This window comes from Cebus imitator, unplaced genomic scaffold (genome assembly GCF_001604975.1).
Source record: "Cebus imitator isolate Cc_AM_T3 unplaced genomic scaffold, Cebus_imitator-1.0 Scaffold416, whole genome shotgun sequence".
NCBI classification, from domain to species: Eukaryota; Metazoa; Chordata; class Mammalia; order Primates; family Cebidae; genus Cebus; species Cebus imitator.
This window is the reverse complement of record NW_016107731.1, coordinates 1431371-1441481: the sequence shown is the minus strand read 5'-3', so window position 1 is coordinate 1441481 and position 10111 is coordinate 1431371. Positions and strand designations below refer to the sequence as shown.

At 57.5% G+C, this 10111-nt stretch overlaps 1 protein-coding gene across 2 annotated transcripts in view; it reads right to left on the bottom strand.

Moving 5' to 3' along the window:
- Positions 1-3766: 3766 nt before the first annotated feature.
- Positions 3767-10111, bottom strand: part of KLHL25 (kelch like family member 25) — a 35838-nt gene continuing 29493 nt past the window's right edge. For both annotated transcript variants that reach the window (XM_017509477.2, XM_017509478.2), the window contains exon 4: positions 3767-4631. The gene's annotated coding sequence lies outside the window, so the exon portion shown is untranslated. The remainder of the gene's footprint in view (positions 4632-10111) is intronic.

Genomic DNA, 10111 nt, shown 5'->3' with positions numbered 1-10111 from the left:
AAAAAAAAAAAAAGATGTCATTTTTTCCCCACCCAAGAGCATGGACAACCCTGCATTTGATCCTAAATCCCAAGTTAAGAAGACTGTGGCCTCTTCTAGGCTTTTCCTTGACCCTTAATGAAGCAGAGCCACATCCCAAAGCGCAACAGGGCAAATGAAAATGCGGGACAATACTGTGCCCATCCTGAGAAATTCACCCGACTCACCCTGGCTCCCTGGGCAGGGCCTGAACCTCTGCAGGTGCTGTGGGCAGGGCAAGCTGCAGGTCAAGTGGGACTGGGCCTGAGGGCAGGAGAGCAGCTGGGGGCCAATCACTTCTGCAAGTTACAAGACCATTCCTACCTCCTGAAGGACAGAGGCTGGGTGGATCCATCGGGGCCGGGAGGGACATGACAGGCGGGGCATGCAAGTTTCTTACTCTGCACAACATCCTCCCAATGATGCAGAAGAACTGAGGCGCTTTCCAAGCCGCGCTCATTACAGACAACTGCGTCTGAAGAGGTTGCTTCTTTTCCCACTGTGATTTACAGCCTTGGGTGTTGAGCAAGGGGTGGTTGCCACACACCCTTGGGGTGGATGACTTTGGGCTCATTCTTGTCAGTTCCTGGGCAAAGAAGGGCCCTTTGAAGGCAGGGAAACCTGGCTGAGCCACTGGGTGGAGGAGGCAGTTGGCTACGTTCTCCATGGCCTTGGCAACTCGATAGTGCCCCCAGGCAGGTTCTCAGGATGCCAAAGCCCCTGAGATAGCCCGTTTTCTCTCCTGCATCAGGCACAACCCAGGAAAGCAGCATTGGCCATCTTGGGGCCGAGGTTTCCAGGGAGACCTCACCCCATCACTGATGGGGAATGCACCTTCTCCCTTCCCAAAGCCGCATCCTAGACTCAGTCTGACCCCTGGGAGGCCAAGGAACATGGAAGTGGGCCTGCTGGGGAATGACTGGAAGCAACACCCCTCCCAGCCCCCACAACGTAGCATGTGGCTTGGTTTCAAATCCCACTTCCGCTGCAATGAGGTGGCCATTCTCCCCCTGTAAAGGGTTATCTGGGCACTGGTCATGGTGTTTAGTGCTTTATAGAACTTGACCTCAACTCAACCCTGACATCATTAAGCCTCTATCAAAGGATCAAGTGGTTTAACCAAGCTTGTACATACACAAGAGCTTGAACCCAAGCCCAGGTGGGCCCGGCTCCAGAGTCCACATTCTGTCAATTGCAACTGTGTTGCCCCCTTCTCCTCCTCCTACTAGCGTGAGACCTTAGGCAAGTTACAGTGACCTCTGGGCCGATTTCCTCATCAGCAAGATGAAGACAAGAATGTCTACCTCCGGGGGTCACTGCAAGGGTTAAAGGAGGTAATTACGCAAAGTGCTGGCCAGTGGGCAGCACACAGTGGGGGTCTGACCAATGTCAGCAGCACAGAGCCAGGCTCTCAGCGGACGACGGCTCCCAGAGAAGCAGGAGGCAGGCGGTGTGCCCCGGTTCCAACCCCTGACCCAGCATGTAGAGAAAGAGGTTGCCGTCTTAATGTCCATGCTCCTTTTACTTGGTGTTGGAATCCTGGAGTCTTCTCGGGACACTTCCCAGTCCTGCTCACAGTCAGGCATCGATGTGACTGAGTTCTAGTCCTTGGGAGAATGCAAATGGGGTGGCCAGGGCTGGGATCGCCAGGGTGGACCAGGAAACCGCTGCCTTGCATGGAAGATGGGGCAGGGAGACAGGAGGTGGGGTGCAATATGGAACCCCGTGGGCCACGGCCAGCTCATACTGGTTCTGTGACTGTCCGGCCGGGGCTCACACTCACCCTGTGACTGCGTGACAGGGAACGTCACCTCCGCTGCTGTCTGGGCTGTACTCACAGGACTCTAGCTGGAGCCAACTCCTGGCGTCGGGTGCCCAGAGGGCTGAGCTCAGGGCCGTGTGGAAGCGGTGGTGTTCATCTGTGATCCCCAGCACTGCTGCAGGCAGACAGTGCCAGGCAAGCGCCAGGACGCCCTTCCCAGGCTGCGACTAGGGGCAGCCTGGGAGGGGCTGGTGGAGTATGCTCATGCACCATACTCACCTCTGAGACACACCCATTCACTCAAGATCATTCCAATTTTTAAGGAATACGGCCTTAGGCCCATACGTTAGCATCTGAAGCGCTTCTTACACTGTGAAAGCGCCATTTGGATTTGGCGGGCTGGCATGCCACTGACCACCACGGAAGCCACCACGGAGAGTCACTGTTCCGGGTCACCTCTGGGTTCCAGTTCACAGCACAGCCACCCTGCACCCAGGCTGTGCCACAGCATGACCTCTCGGGCTACCTGCTGTCTGAGGGGTGCCTGAAGGTCAGACCACAGAATACAGAACACAATGTTTACCTGTGGGCAGACGCTTGAGCTCTCGAGGTTCGTGGTGACTAGAAAAGGCACAAGGAGGGCAGGTAGACCAGGGCCCACGGTGCAACCAACAGGCGCCAATGGTGCTGTGAGCTGGCGCTGCGACCGAGAAGCTGCCTCCTGGAGCCATCTCACCCCTGGGAATTGCACTTAGGTTATTTTCAGACAAAGGAGCATCGACTGGGGGTTCTACCTTTTCAAATGGATGGAATTACATTGCCAGCTTGTATTTACCAGTTTCCAGGAGATAACTCCTCTCAGGAGGAGAGGCAGAGAGGATCAGGACTCTCCACATCAATCAATTTTGTGGCTTCTAAAGTAACTTTAGGAGGCACAGGAACTGGGGGGGGGGGAGCTCTCATCTGGGTGGGCCCCCAGTTCCCAGCTCATGAGGGGCAGATGCCAGCAGGCAGTCTTTGAGCCTTGGCTAGTGGGACAGAACCGAAGTCGGACAACAGCCATGTCTCCAAGACCGAGCCCAGCACACAAGGCAGGCCAAGAAACTTCTCTTTTTATTAAGTTAAAAAAACTGACAAAAGCAACACAACTTTGGGGAAAGCACCACGGCACGTCCTTTGTGCTATGTGAGAAGTGTGCTTTATCTCAACCAAGATAAAGTCCAGGCGCCCTCCCTGCAGGCCTGGCAGAGCCATGCCCTGGGACCACAGCCAAGTGTCTTCAGGCAGGATCTGCTGGGTCTATAAGGTCCATGGAGCTCCATGTAGCCAGCGCCCCACGGCAGACGTGCATCAGTGGGCAACCCTGCCCAAAGGTCCCACTCCCCAAGAGGCCTCCAGGACCCCCACCAAGGCACGGGGACAGTCGGAGCTGCTTAAGTAACTGCTTTGTGGCGCAGCCCCCACTGCTGCCCTAATCCCGAGCCAGCCAAGCAGTGTTCACACTGCAGATGCCTGAGAAGCCACAGGTGTAGACACCCTGCCCAGCCCCCTGCCAGGACACCAACACCTCCGCCCCCCTCAAATGGTGGCTTGGAGTGGACGAGAGGTGTTAGGCTAGTCACTGACAGGTGCCAACCTCCCCATAGCCCAGGTGTGAGGGAGGTACTGGTGAGGGACCCCAGTGACCGAGGAGGTGACAGCAATGAAGAGATCTCGGCAGGTCTCTTGGGGCCATTCTTATCCTGGAGCTCAGGGAGCAGACAGGGCCCAAGACAAAAGAGGGGGGTGAGGACGCCACTGTCCTCCACACGAGACGGATGTGGCCCTGGTGCCATCTGCAGGGCACACCCTGGGGTCCCTCTGCTATCTCCAGCTTACACCTGCTCCTGGTCTTGGCGCGGTCTGCCGGGAGGGAGCCCCCAGTGCTGCTGGTCTTGGCGCGGTCTGCTGGGAGGGAGCCCCCAGTGCTGCTGGTCTTGGCGCGGTCTGCTGGGAGGGAGACCCCAGTGCTGCTGGTCTTGGCGAGGTCTGCTGGGAGGGAGCCCCCAGTGCGGCCGGCAGGCGTGTGCGATGGGGGTCACTGCTGCCTCTCAGGGTGGGCTCTGAGGAGGGGAGGTCCCTGAGGGTACTTGAAACCTTGACCCTGCCACAGGCCCAGCTCCGGTGAGTGGGCACGATCATCTGTGTTCCCACCGGGCCATGCACTGGGTAAGGCCCTGAGTGGGTGGGCTGGGACTTACAGCTTTGCAGGAGGGGTCCACAGACCTTGGAGGTCTGGGTGTCCTTTGCTAATAAGGCCTTGTGGATGTCACTGAGGCCCCCTGCAGAATTTCTGCCCCTTATAAAATCTGTCCCAGGTTCTCTCCTCATCACCTTTCTGGTCTCAACCTGGGACCTGGTTTCCCAGGCCTGGGACACCATCTACAGATGGCAATTCAGCCCCAGCAGGGCAGGCCGGGAGGAACGGGCTGTGCCGGCAGTGCTTCGGGCCCTGACGCCCACCCAGGGCTCCTCCCTGCCCCTGCCTGCCGGGCCCCAGTTCAGGACCTGCCAAAAAGGTGATCTCGATCTCAAGGCGTCCTTCTCCCCGAGGCCAAGGTCGGTCCTGGTGCCATCTATGCCCCTCTGGAAGGAATCTCTTCCCACAAACCACTGCAAAGCTGAGAAGGCCCCCGGGGGCACAGCTGCAAGAGACACTTCTCTTCTCGCCTCAAGCTCAGAACAGCTGAAGGCTGCTGCTCCCCAGAGTTGGCGGAGCCCCTTCCACCTCTCGGAGTGCTGGCCCAGGGCTGGCTGAGCTCCCGCTGTGGCAGACAAGCCAAGGCCACGTTGTGACACTGAGGGCCGCAGTCTGTGGAGGGATGAAAGAGAGAAAATCAATCAGTGGCCACATTGTTCTGTCCTGATCGGGAACAAAATGACAATGAAGCAGCTGTCTGTGAGGCTCAGGCGTGAGAACTCCGGACGCAGCGCGCACCAGCAGCACACTCCCCAGCGATTCAGGCACCCGGGGCCTGCTTCCCCCACCGAGTGTGACAGATGATTTAGATGTCAACTTGATTGGATTCGGGGATACCCAGAGGCCCGGGGGGGGAAAGTTGTGTATTTTAAGCGCTGCCGCAGGTGCTGAGCCCGGCCCTCTTCTCCTGGAAGGGAAATGCAGGTGGCCTGGTACTTGTGAATGGCTGGGCTGTCCCGGTGCATCTGTGTGGTTGCTTCCAGAGGGCACCAGCGTGAGAGCCGTGGCCTGGGTGGGAAAGATCCTCCCCCAGTGCAGGCCCGCACCATCCGACGGGCTGGGTCCCTGCTGGAGCACAGAGCTAATGAAACAGGAACTCAGGCTTCTTCCTTCTGGAGCTAGGTTGCTCTTTTCCTGCCCTCAGGCAACAGAGCTCCAGGTTCTCTGGCCTTTGGACTCTGGAACTTGCTGCTCACCACCCCACCCCCGCCCCAAGCTCTGGGGCCTTAGTACGTGGCCTGAGCTCTGCCCTCCGCTTTCCTGGTTCTGCACCTTGCAGCCTAACACAGGACTTCTCAGCCTCCATCAAGCGAGCCAATTCCTCTAATATGAAGTTCCCTCACACATTATGCCTCTCCGAGGCCCCGAAAGGGAAAGAGGTGAGCCCTCCCACACGGGGGGCAGAGGCAGGCAGAGCCCTCTAGCAACCCTGAGTGTTCATCCGCTCCACGAGGCAAGGAGTCTCAGCAAAGTCATGATCAATGGTTGACGCTATTCGGAGATTTGGACTTTGGTTGTATTTAACCGGTACGTGTTAGCTGTACAGTTGTGTAAGACCAAGAACGTAAGAGTTTTCTAGTTGTATGTGTGTATCCAAGTAACCTTAGTAACACTTCAATTAAAGCACTGAAGCCTGCACTGCGGCTTTGTGGGACTTTCCCCTTTAAGTGGGGTGCACCTCTCCATCCCTCACAGCGCTGGGCCCTCTGCTCTCTCAAGGCTGCTCTGCAGGAATTCTGCCCTCCCAGGTGGTCAAGTTGTTTCCGGATATAGAGGCTGGGTTGTGTGGCTGAGAAGGTCCCCAAATGCCTCCAAGCTCCTCACAAGTGAAGCTGGGTTCACAGGGATCCCTGAGATGCTCTAAGATGGCAAAGCTGGTCCTCTGGGGCCTGGCCACCCGATCCTGGCCCTGACCCCTCTAAGATGGCAAACCCTGTCCTCTGGGGCCTGGCTGCCCGATCCTGCCCCTGTCCCAGCAACAGCACATGCCAACATGTGGTCCCTTCATGGTGAGGCCTCACTGCTACCTGGGACTAAACATCCATGCCACCTACCTGGGGGTACCCCTCAACGTGCCCTGAGCTGTTGAGAGGAATACAGACGACAGCTTAGGAGCTGGGGAGCCTCAATGCCAGGCTCCTGTGTTCCCTCCCAGGCTGGGCCCCTTTCATTTTTGGCAGGTGCTCCCTGGGGCCTGGCCTCCTCATCAATGAACTGGGCTAATCCTCCAGCTCGCAGAGTGGATGGGGGGTCAGCGGCCGCCCTGCATTTACTGTGTGCAGCAGGCCCTGGCCAGCATGCGTCCTGTGGGTTGTTGGTGTAGGGCTTGCCCCGCTGGACTCAGCCTGTACCATCAAGGGTGGGATGGTGCCCTATCCCCCAGCCCGGCACAGAAACGAATGACTGCTGATAACTGGACGGATAGACCCCCATCCTGGGCACTTGCCTAGCCAGGCCCAATCCTCGAGGCTGGTAGAAACCCTCAGGCCTGCACTCTGAGATTTCCCACCTGTAGCAATTTTTTTTTTTTCCGACAGTCTCACTCTTGTTGCCCAGGCTGAAGTGCAATGGCGCCATCTTGGCTCACTGCAACCTCCACCTCCCGGGTTCAAGCAATTTCCTTGCCTCAGCCTCCCGAGTAGCTGGAATTACAGCCATGTGCCACCACACCCGGCTAATTTTTTATATTTTTAGTAGAGATGGGGTTTCTCCATGTTGGTCAGGTTGGTCTCGAACTCCCGACCTCAGGTGATCCGCCCACCTCGGCCTCCCAAAGTGCTGGGATTACAGGCGTGAGCCACCATGCCTGGCCTGTAGCAACTTCTTTTAAGGCAGGAGAGAAGGTGCTGCACTGCCCCTTCTGCAGCAGTGAAAGCCACAGTGATTAAAGAGCCTGGCCTTTCCCAGGGCTGCGACTGGAGCCCCTGCCCTGCACCCCAGTGGCTACAGTGGCTAGGCCCCAGTAACACCTGTGAAGGGAGGACGAGCTGTCAGCAGCTGGACGCCTGCCTGGCATTCGGCAACCCCCCATGCTGGAGGCGGCTGGGGAGAGAAGGGTTGGGGGGAGTACCCAGTGGGAGAGAAAAGGAGAGAACGTTTGCAGCAAGACCACCCTTATGGGGTAACCAGGCGCCTCCTGTGGCCGCTGGCTGCTATCCCCTAGGCCGTGGATCTAACCCCAACACTGGAGCAAGGGGCTGCCCTGGAGGTCCTGCCATCACCCAGGCTCCAGCTCAGCAATTCCCCGCTGCTTCTGGGCAGCTGCTGGCCAAGCCTGTACTCCGTGCCAGGGGCACAGAAGTGAGGATGCCCGTGGCCAGCTCCCTAGACACGCCTGCAGGCACACAGCACACTCAGGGTTCCAGTCCTGCTCCAGCCTTACTCACTGTTCATCTGATGGCAACTGTCTCCCCTCTCGGAGCCCTAGTGGGCGTCCTGTCACAGCAGGACCGCTGACAAACAGCTCTGGAGTATGACGGGACGCCATGCAGATGCTCACACCTACCAAGAGCTCCAAGAGGAGGCCAGGACAGGGAAAAGAACATGCTTGGGGACACACAGGGGCCACAATCCGGGGTGCAGAGGGAGGCCACAGTGTCCAGCGGACCTCCTGGTGGCTTCTGAAGCTTACATCAAAATCTTGCAAATGGCCCTCCAGGCATAGGGACAGTTGGGCCCCGCGTGGACGCGGGAAACTCAGCCACGTTCACGGGGACCGGCAAGAGCTGGACTTCTCACCAGCACCCTTGGCCTGATCCCCGCTTCTGCCTGGGACAGCAGGGTCAGGGAGGGGAATGCGGGGGGTGGGGGTGGGGTGGCAACAGAAGCCATCTCAGGCCCAGGCACTGCCAGACGACACTCTAGGTGGCCAATGACCTGGGCTCAGTGAGGAGTGCTGTGTTCACGAGGGGAGCCCACCCTGGGGTGGGGGGGTAGGAGGCAGGTGTACTTGTTTCCACCCTTTCTGGCTCTGTCCTTGTCGAGGGCACTCCACCCAGCTCCCCACAAGCCTTGTCTGGTTCCAGGGCTCTGCCCCTCCTCCCACTCAGAGCCACAGCACAGGCCCCAGTTTGCAGCTGCCTGAGTTGGGGGCTCTCCTCTGGCTCAGCCCTGGCAGTGCCACAGTGGCCACCTGAGTGGCCCAGCAACAAGAGCACTGCTTGCAGCCACTGTGGTTCCCTTTCCTAGGGACGTGGGGAGGGCTAGGCATGCCTGGGTATTGGCTTCTGTGATGCAGGCCCATCTGTGGAGAGCCCAGTTCACTCCCTGCCTTTGAAGACAAATGGGAGACTGAGCTGTCCAGGCAGAAGGTGAACAGGAGGGGCTTTGCAGAGCATGGGAACAACCCAGGGTCACCCCGAGGAGACAGAAGCCATGGGAGTAGGGTGGCCTCAGGCGGAGGAGGGGCTGTGCAGAGGGTCTCTGGATGGCTGCCAGGCCCATGAGAAAGAAGCGGCTAGAACGCAGGGCAATGGCAGAAGCCTAAGAGCAACCCAGACTCGGCGTGGCCACTGGGAAACACGCAGCCCAGAGCGGCTTACGAACGCGTTGGGGACATGGCTCTGGGATGACAGGGTCTGGAAGTAACTTCCCAGTCAGATCTGGGACTGGCTCAGTCTTGTGTGTCCACCTCTTCATCCCTAAATGGGGCTGATGACAGCAACCCCATGACAGACTGAGGAGGACTCAGGCAGGAACAGGGTGTGTGCCCACAGAGGAAGAGCAGTCATGGGTGGATGGTCCTTTCTAGAGGGAGGGGCTGAGCAGGGACATCTAGAGGCCCTTGCAACCCACAGCACACCAAAACCATCATCATCAGCATCCCCCGTCCTCCATGGCTACCCCTTTTGAAGCTGCTTCTGAAAGTGTCAATCGTTTATCTCTATTCAAGTGCTGTGAGTAATACGATTTCCACTCCCATTGTCCAGATGGGGAAACTGAGCCTCAGGGGAATCAAGTAACCAGTCCAGGGTGGAACAGCCAAAAAAATCACAGCAAAGGCACTGTGCATGCTTCCCTTCCAGGGCGCCGGAGCAGAGCAATTCCTGGAAGACACGTAATTCACTAGGTCCAGCTGACAGCCAGGGCCAGGTGGGAGGGAGCCTCTGGGGCAGCCCTGGTCTGGAGGTTCAGACAAGAGATGGTTTTAGCTGCCTGGGGTCAGCAGCATGGGCCCCCTCACCCTTCCCTGGCTGGCTGGCCTGGGGTGGAAGGAGCCTCCATTTCCCACAAGTGACATTCCCCAGGTTCCTATATGATCTAGAGAACAGCAACAGAGAATTAATGAGGAAATGCCAGTATCCTCTTGGAATCTCACTCCTCAGGAAATTAGGACATTTGGCAGGTCTGATTTTTCTCCAAAGAGAGCACATAAAAAAAAAAAAAAAAAAAGATGAAGGCTGGGGGCAGTGGCTCACACCTGTAATCCCAGCACTCTGGGAGGCTGAGGCAGGTGGATTGCCTGAGGTCAGGAGTTAAGACCAGCCTAGCCAACACGGTGAAATCCTGTCTCTACTAAAAATACAAAAAGGAGCTGGGTATGGTGGCATATGCCTGTAGCCCCCCTTACTTGGGAAGCTGAGGCAGGAGAATTGCCTGAACCTGAGAGACAGAGGTGGCAGTGAGCTGAGATCACGCCACTGCACTTTAGCCTGGGTGACAGAGAGAGACTCTGTTTCAAAAAAAAAAAGAAAGAAAACAGAAAAGCTGTAAAAGAGAAAAGCGGGCCGGGTGTGGTGGCTCATGCCTATAACTCCAGCTACTCAGGAGGCTGAGGCACAAGCATCGCTAGAACCTGGAAGGTGGAGGTTGCAGATAGCACTCCACTGCGCTCCAGCCTGGGTGACAGAGTGAAACCGTGTCTCAAAAAAAGAGAAGAAAAGCAGTGCTCCTATTCAGGCTGGCCTCTGTGAGCCCAAACACCGTGTCTGCCGATTCGATGCCTGGGCCCGGGCCGTCCTCGCCTGCATCGTGTCTCTCTCTCTTTTTTCCTTTTTTTTTTTTTTTGTCTCACTCTTTCGTCAGGCGCTAGGCTGGAGTGCAGTGGCACGATCTCGGCTCACTGCAATCTTCGCCTCCCAGGTTCAAGCAAT